Source organism: Hevea brasiliensis, chromosome 7 (assembly GCF_030052815.1).
Source record: "Hevea brasiliensis isolate MT/VB/25A 57/8 chromosome 7, ASM3005281v1, whole genome shotgun sequence".
Lineage (NCBI taxonomy): Eukaryota > Viridiplantae > Streptophyta > Magnoliopsida > Malpighiales > Euphorbiaceae > Hevea > Hevea brasiliensis.
The window spans coordinates 75,141,608-75,150,918 of NC_079499.1; positions in this window are offsets into that span (position 1 = coordinate 75,141,608).

Genomic DNA, 9,311 nt, shown 5'->3' on the forward strand with positions numbered 1-9,311 from the left:
AGTGGAATCTGCTTGTTCCTCAATTCTTTTACTTCCCGAGCTAGGATCCGTAGAGGTTCTTCTTCATATGTCAAATCCGGTTGTATTTCAATTTCTTCCCTGGAGATGACATGTGAAGGATCTGAGCGGTATCTTCTGAGCATGGATACGTGGAACACATTGTGGATCTTGTCCAGCTCTGGTGGTAAAGCTAGCCTATAGGCCACTGGACCCACACGTTCAATGACTTCATATGGGCCAATGAACCTAGGGCTTAACTTACCTTTTCTTCCAAACCACAGTACTTTCTTCCACGGTGACACCTTGAGGAACACTTTGTCGCCAACTGTATATTCTATTTCTTTTCTCTTCAAGTTGGCATAGGATTTCTGTCTATCTGAGGCAACCTTCAGATTGGCTTTGATTAGTTTTACTTTCTCCTCAGTCTGTTTCACCGTGTCCGCCCTACCGCTTATCTTCGCCCAATTCAGTCCAAAGACACCGAGTTCTACATTTTTCTCCCATACAGTGCTTCATATGGGGCCATTTGGATGCTAGCTTGGTAGCTATTGTTGTATGCAAATTTTGCCAGTGGGAGGTATCTATCCCAACTTCCCTCAAACTCAATGACACAACTCCTCAGCATATCCTCAAGGACCTGACATATATTTCATGTTATTATTATCATTTTTAATTCAATATTTGTATCAATTCCATTGGTTTCAATTGTTTACCTGGATTACTCTTTCTGATTGCCCATCCGTCTGAGGATGGAAAGTCAGGTCAAGTGGAGTTGTGTACCCAAGGACTCATGCAACTTCTTCCAAAATCTCGATGTGAACCTTGGGTCTCGATCAGATATGATGGAAAGTGGAATTCCATGTAGTCTAACTATCTCACTGATATACAATTCTGCTAACTTCTCTAGTGAGTAGTCAGTCCTAACTGGCAGAAAGTGTGCTGACTTAGTCAATCTATCAACTATCACCCATACTGCATCATATTTCTTCTGGGAAAGAGGTAGACCACTTACAAAATCCATGGTGACCCGATCCCATTTCCATTCAGGTATGCGATAGGTCAGAGCAAACCCGATCGAAATTGATGTTCTCGCTTGACTTGCCGACATGTCAAGCATTTAGTCACGTAGTCGGCTATGTCTTTCTTCATACTGTGCCACCAATCAAGCTTGGATCATGATACATCTCTATACTTCACGGGTGCATAGCATATACACCGGTGTGTGCCTCTTTAGAATATCGGCCTTTAATTCCCATCATCCGTACACACAGTCTTCCTTTGTAATACAGACACCCATCTGCTTTCACCCCATAGTCAGTTGCTTTTCCTTCTGAGATTTTGCTCATAATAGCCATTAACTTCTCATCTACCTTCTGCCCATCTAAAATCTACTGTAACAGGGTTGGCCTCACTTGCAACTCAGCCAAAATAGCTCCATCTCGAATCAAAGTTAGACGGGCATTCAATGATCTCAAAGCTGTGATAGACTTTCTGCTCAAAGCATCAACAACTACATTTGCCTTCCCAGGATGGTAGTCAATTACACAATCATAGTCTTTCAGGAACTCAATCCATCGCCTCTGTCTATGGTTGAGCTCCTTCTGGGTTGGCAAGTATTTTAGGCTTTTATGGTCCGTGTAAATGTAGCACTTTTCACCATACAAGTAATGCCTCCATATCTTCAGTGCGAAGATAATTGCTGCAAGCTCTAGATCATGGGTAGGATAGTTCTGTTCATGTGGCCTTAGCTGCCTGGAAGCATAGGCAATCACCTTTCCCTCTTGCATCAATACACACCCTAACCCATTATGTGAGGCATCACTGTAGACCACAAAGTCCTTTCCTGACACTGGCTGTGTTAACACTGGTGCCTCTGTCAACATAGCCTTCAACTTCTCAAAACTGGTTTGACACTTGTCGTTCCAGTCAAATTTGACATTCTTGTGTAACAGCTTGGTCATTGGAGCAGCTATTAAGGAAAATCGTTTCACAAATCTTCTCAGAATACCCAAATTAGCCCCAAGAAGCTTCTGACCTCAGTTGTGTTTCTAGGAGGCTTCCATTCCATCACTGCTTCTATTTTCTTGGGATCCACCCTAATCCCATCAGCTGACACTATGTGTCCAAGGAATGCAATCTCATTCAGCCAAAAGTCACACTTTGACAACTTAGCATACAGTTTCTTTTCTCTCAGGGTTTGCAGAACAATCCTCAAATGCTCATCATGTTCTTCCCTGGTCTTGGAATACACCAAAATATCATCAATGAAGACCACTACGAACCGATCTAAGTATGGATGGAAGATACGGTTCATAAGGTCCATGAATGCTGCTGGTGCATTCGTTAGGCCAAAAGGCATAACTAGGAACTCATAATGCCCATATCGGGTCCTGAATGCAGTCTTTCGCACATCTGTATCCTTCACCCTCAACTGATGATACCCTGATCTGAGATCAATTTTTGAAAATAATCATGCTCCTTTCAACTGATCAAATAGATCATCAATTCTAGGCAACGAATATTTGTTCTTCACAGTCACTTTATTCAACTGTCGGTAATCAATGCATAGCCTCAAAGTCCCATCCTTCTTTTTCACAAACAGCACTGGAGCTCCCCATGGTGACACACTGGGGCGTATGAACCCCTTATCAAGCAACTATTGCAACTGAATTTTCAACTCCCTCAATTCAGTGGGTGCTATCCTATAAGGAGCAATGGAAATGGGTGCTGTACCCAGCAGTGTCTCAATAGCAAATTCGACTTCCCTTTCTGGTGGCAAACCAGGCAACTCTTCAGGAAATACCTCTGGGAAGTCTCTCACTGTGGGTATATCACTCAGGTTTGGCTTAGCCTGCTTAGTATCCACCACATGTGCTAGGTATGCTTCACAGCCTTTTCTCATCATTCTTCTTGCAACTGTGGCTGAGATGACATTGGACAAGAAATATGTCCTTTCCCCCACAACTGTGATCTCATTACCCTCAGAAGTTTTCAAAGAAATCCTCTTCAATTTACAATCAACTATTGCTTGATGACGTGACAACCAGTCCATTCCCAAAATCACGTCAAACTTGTGGAAGGGCAACTCAATCAGGTCTGCTAAGAATTCATACCCCTGAATTCTCAACGGGCAACCCTTATACACTTTGTTCACTACCACACTGTGGCCTAATGGATTAGTGACCAGAATGTCTTGGTCACTCTCCCCTACTAGTATCCCCCTTTCTACGGGTAAGTTGATGCAGATGTATGAATGAGTGGATCCTGGATCCACCAATGCATGCACAAGTGTATTGTAGAGGGAGAACGTACCCCTGATGACGTCCGGGGCATCTTGCTCCTCCTGAGCTCTCAGGGCATAAGCTCTGGCAGGTGGTCTGTTATCTGGCCTCTCTGCTGGCTCAGATGCAGGCCTCTGTGATGGTCCCACAGCCTCAGATTTGCCAGATTTTCTACCCCTCTGTGGTGCAGGAGTAGGTCTGTCTGCTTGTGTTGGAGTAGCTGTAGTGGTTTTGCGTGGACAATTCTTCAACTGATGCTCTGTTGACCCACACCTTAAACAGGCACCCATCACTCTCCAACACTCCCCCTTATGCCATTTCAAACAGTGTGGACATGCAGAAGATGCTGGGGCTGGTCCCCTGAACCCCATCCCTGGAGAGCTGCCCACTGATGGTGTGGACTGACCTCTCCTAGGGGTAAACTGTGGCCTGGGCCCCTGAGACTGACCCTGACCGTGTGGCTGACCTAAACTCTGTGCAGGTGGACCCTTGAACCTCTTCCCAGGTGCAGGAGATGAACTAGACTGACCCGGGCCCCTCTTCTGCTGTCTATCCCTTCTGGTCTGCTCACTGATTCTTACTTTTTCAACCTTTATTGCAGCTTCCACTAACTTGGTAAATTTTGTGATTCCCAGGGCAGTGAGCAGGATCTTTATGTTGTCATTTAGTCCCTCTTTAAATCTCTTGCACCTTTCAGCTTCTTTAGGGACTATCTCCCTTCCATAGCGGCTCAATCGGACAAATTCCTTCTCATACTCGGCCACTGACAACTGTCTCTGCCTCAGATTAATAAACTCTCTTCTTCTCTCTTCCAGGTATACAGTACCCACATATTTCTTCTTGAATTCGCAGAGAAAGAAGTCCCAAGTTACTATTTCTGGCTGTACTTCACTGGATACCGTGTCCCACCATTCGTAAGCATCGTCTTGCAGCAGAGATACAGCAGCTTCTAAGTTTTGTTCTGGGGTGCAGTGGAGTTGTTTTAGGACTCTGCCTGTTCTGTTCAACCAATTTTCGGCTGCAACAGAATCATCTTCTCTCTTGCCGAAGAAGTCCACTGCTCCAAACTTTCTTAATCTTTCCAGGTGTGTTTTTGGTTGTGGAGGTGGTGGTGGTGGTGCTGCTGCTGGCATTACCCCAGCCATTTGTCTGAAGAATTTGGCCATTTGTTGGAACATGGCTTGTGGAGGCTGAAAGGTGCTCGCTTGAGTCGGCGGAGCAGTTCTCCCATACCCCGGGCCTCACCGCTGCAGGTGGAGCATGACTCTCCACTTCCTCCTCAACTGCCCTCTGAGATGTAGGGTCCAAATCCTATTCAAAATAAGAAAGGCAAACAGATCTGCATTAGTGTCACCTCGACTCTTACAAATGCAATGCATGGTATGGACTCAATCTAGGCCCAGAAACGCCTAAACCGTGCTCTGATACCACTAAATGTGACACCCCTTACCCGTACAAAGATATCCGGGTAAGATATGTCACACGGTGTACCGGCACACTCTATTTTACCTTAATTAATTTTTGTCATAGTTTTGAATATAACTTGTGAAATATTAATTATTTAAGTCATTTATTGAAATTATAATTTATTTGAGGTTCCGAAAATTTTATAAAAAATCCGGTGGAGTACCAGCTAAAAATGGAGAAAACAATTCTTCGGAACCTGTTAAAAACACTTCCAATATTCATATCTCATCACTCTCAAACTCCAATATCAAAATCTCAATATTTTTCAATTTCATTTCTCAATCATTCATCTCATGTAATAATCAAGTATAAATCATAAATAAACATTCTCTTTTCCATTCATAAACACAATTCTCATTATTTACATGATCATCAAAATACATTTCATAAGTTCAACTACATATGAGAAAATGAAAATTTAATTACAAAATACCAAAATGACACCTAGTGTCCTACCAATGCATCAGAAGTTGAGGTGACACGGACATCGTGCAGAGTCGCAGGATGGACTCACCCACCGCTCATCCGGGCTCACGATCAGTATCTCCAGGACCTACGCGTGGCAAAAGCAACGCGCTAAGCAATGATGCTTAGTGGTGCAATAATAAAATAAAAGAAAATAGCAGAAAATAAATATGTATTTTAATGTATATGTCTTATTTGTTTTGTGTCTGTTATATTCATTTATTTCCTTAACTTTGTCCATTTTCATTCATTTGGTTGCCCAAGTAACCTATACTAGACGACTGGACTGGATAAACGGGTAAACTGGCACTGGGTATCAAGTACCTCGGGCCGTCACACAATCGGTCACATATGTATCTCCCGGTGTGCAACAGAATAGCTAACAAGCTGTAAATAATATTAGGCACGAGGCCACATCTCAATACAAGATCAGAATGGCTAAAAGCCATGAAATTACAGAATGGCATATTGCCATGTGCTGTACTGCTAACTGAACCCTATTGGCATGCCAAACTATCTAAACCAATCTTGTTAGGTATACTAGGGCATTTGATACTTTTGAATTCTTCAATTTTTGAATTTCAAGTTTTTGTGTCACTATTCACCTCATTGGTCAAAAAAAATGTTGACTTTTTGATAGAAAATAGGTACAATGGTTTTGACACTCCCAACATACCACATTTTGCATTTAAAACTTGTTGGCATTAAGCATTAATACCATTTCTAATCTTAAACCAAGGGAAGCAGAATTTTCAGTTTTTGTAGTCCAACTTTACTGTTCCATTGGGCACTGTTGTAGTGGGAGTTTGAGGAAATGGTAAACAGGAAAGTTGTTCCTTATTTTGTCTAGTTGAATTTATTTTTTTGAATCACTCCATTTAGAGTTTTGTAGCTCCAAATATGGTCTAAATACCACAGCTGGCCGGATTTCAATTCTGCAGAATTTACCAAATCTATAGTACCATGAATAGTGACTGCCACTACCTTATTGGATGGGTTCTGGCCATAATTTTGGGTAGATTTCTTCATGAAAGTTGTTTGTCTATGTCTTAACTTGTTTCTGTAAAAATTTCAGGCCAATTGACCATATCTACAGTGAGTTATGGCCAAATGAACAGTTACTGTTCATTTGGTCATTCTGCATAATTGGCTTACAGGGTACCCGGATTGGGGCCAACTTTTGGTCCTCTTGCTTTGGTCTTTTGGGCATGGTTTCTTCAGCAAAAATGTGCCATTATAAGTCTAGTTTCATGTCCAATTGGCCAAATACCAATTGAACCAACACAGCCAAAGATATGGCAGTCCAAGTGGGCTGGAATCACAGCCACCTTGCTGCACTCACTGGGCAGCATACTCATTCACTTTGCCATGCTATATTTCAGTCCAAATTATGGTCAAATTTCCTCAAATGGTCACTAATTGACCATTAGAATGTTCTTTAACAATTTCATAAGCCAAGTCCACATTTTACTCTCAAAACCCTAGTTTCCATTATAAATTTTCACAACATACCTTAAATACTAACTCATTCACTAACCACACGCATACATGCTTTAAACATGATCTTTAATCCACTTTAAGTCCATCAAAACACTCCATCATTGTTCCTTCCTTAGGGCTGCCGAAATTCATGGTAGGCATACACACAAATTTGGTTCATTTAATTCAGAAATTCATGTTGATTTCAAGTCCCTAACATGGAAAATAAGAGTTTTAAGTAGATAGGTGCACTAACCTCTTGTAGGGCAGAATTTTCCAAGTTTAATCTTCACTTTCTTTCCTTTTCTGGGCTGCCAAACACTTTCCCAAGATGAGTGGACAAGTTTTAATGAAAGGGTTTTAGGGTTTTGTTGTGAAACAAAGGGAGAAATGAAGCTTTTTTGAAGTGTTGATGGAGGTTTGGGCAAGGGCTAGGTTTCGGCTGGTTTTGGGGAAGAAGAAGGCTGCTACTTTCTTTAATTTTTTTTGTCATATTTATCTCTTTTTATTTGTTAGTTGAATGTTTGTTTAAATGTGATTGGTGGTAGCTTTTTAAATGACATCACATTATGTCATAAATGAGCCTTTTTTTTATTTTTCTTTTCTTTTTATCACTACTCAATTTCAATTTAATTTTTAGTAATGTTTATTTATATTTTATGTCATAATAATTATTTACTCGACTGGACAAGTCGGCCAAAAATCACCTCTGAAGGCGAAATGACCAAAATGCCCTCCGTTTGGCTTAACGGGTCAAAATTGTCTGTACCGATTGAAATCTTTTTCTAAATATTTTCTTGGCATTCTAATACCATAGGGACCTCAATAACCCTTCTCCGGAGTCTCAAAAATTTTCTTATGAATTTTTACCTGGGTCTAAGACTCCTAGTTGCGAGAACCGCAACTTCCCTCTAGGTTACCCATCACTTGGGCACCGGCTCATTTAACTTAGTTGTATTTTATTTTCTAAAATTTTTACTAAATTTTTCTTATTAATATTTGAGTTAATTATGGTTCCTGACTTTAGTTTAAATATTTTTTTCCGAATGTTCTAGCTGTCCGGACCGACACCGGTCACCGGAACAGTAGAATGTACGGAGTTGCGAAATGACCAAAATGACCAAAATGCTCTCCGTTTGGCTTAACGGGTCAAAATTGTCTGTACCGATTGAAAACTTTTTCTAAATATTTTCTTGGCATTCTAATGCCATAGGGACCTCAATGACCCTTCTCCAGAGTCTCAAAAATTATTTTATGAATTTTTACCCGGGTCTAGGACTCCTAGTTGCGAGAACCGCAACTTCCCTCTGGGTTACCCATCGCTTGGGCACCGGCTCATTTAACTTAGTTGTATTTTATTTTCTAAAATTTTTACTAAATTTTTCTTATTAATATTTGAGTTAATTATGGTTCCTGACTTTAGTTTAAATATTTTTTTCCGGACGTTCTAGCTGTCCGGACCGACACCGGTCACCAGAATAGTAGAATGTACGGAGTTGCTACCGGGAGGGTGTTACAACAATAGTAAGAGAAGATTGGTGTTATACAAACAAATTAAATGTTGTATTAGATTGTTAAAAGTCTTATACAAATATAAAGGAAAGAAGATTGTACGATCATATAAAAAGGAGAAAATAAACATATGACTATTGTAAGATGGCTAATGGATAAAATTTCACGGAAAAAATTTATTTTAAGGAGGGGAGAATTGTAACACCCCTATGTTCGGTGGTGCGTTCTACTGTTTCGGTGACAGTGTCTGTCCGGACAACTAGGATGCTTTGAACTATATTTAAATGTTATTGAGGAGACATAAAATAATAAAATACAAGAATGAAAAATACAAGAAAAATAAAGGGAAAATAATAGCAATGAAATGTAACCAAGTAAAACAAGCCAAAAACCGTAGCGATGGGTGACTGTACCGGGAAGTTGCAGCGTGGACTGTTGACTAGCCTTGGACCGCGGGGAACCCTGGAAAAATATTTTTAAGACTTAAATAAACATCTATTGAAGTATAAATTTCATTAGAAATATCAAAGAAAAATTAATTAATTAGTACAAAAAAAAACGAGAAATCGAGGAAATGACAAAACTCGGTATTACCGAAAAATCGGGAATGCAACCCGAATAGGGGCATTGTGGTCATTTGACATCCCGAGTTGCCTTTTGACCTAAATTTTCATTAAAAATAAATGATATTACACTTTGAAAATATCATGAAAAATTAAAATGAGATACGTTATGTAAATAGTGAAAGTGTGGTGGCCAAATTGCAAAAATTGGAAACTTTAAATAAATAACCATTAAATTATTCCTAAGTGCTCCACTAACTCTCATCTTGAGCCACCTATATAAGTAATTGGGACAAATTATTCCACTAAACCATCTCATTTTCTTCAACCTTTCATCCATGGCCGAAATGAAATCCTCCCAAATTCACCATGGCCGTTTCTTGCATGAGCTCAAGTTCTCCATGATCAAGCCATTATTTCTTCAAACTTCCTTCATGAAAAATGATCCTTACACCATAGGCAACCTATAGGCAGCAAAAAGGAGAGGAAATTTCAAGGATTTGTCAAGCTCAAGTTGAGGTTAGTGCTTAATCTTCCCATTTTC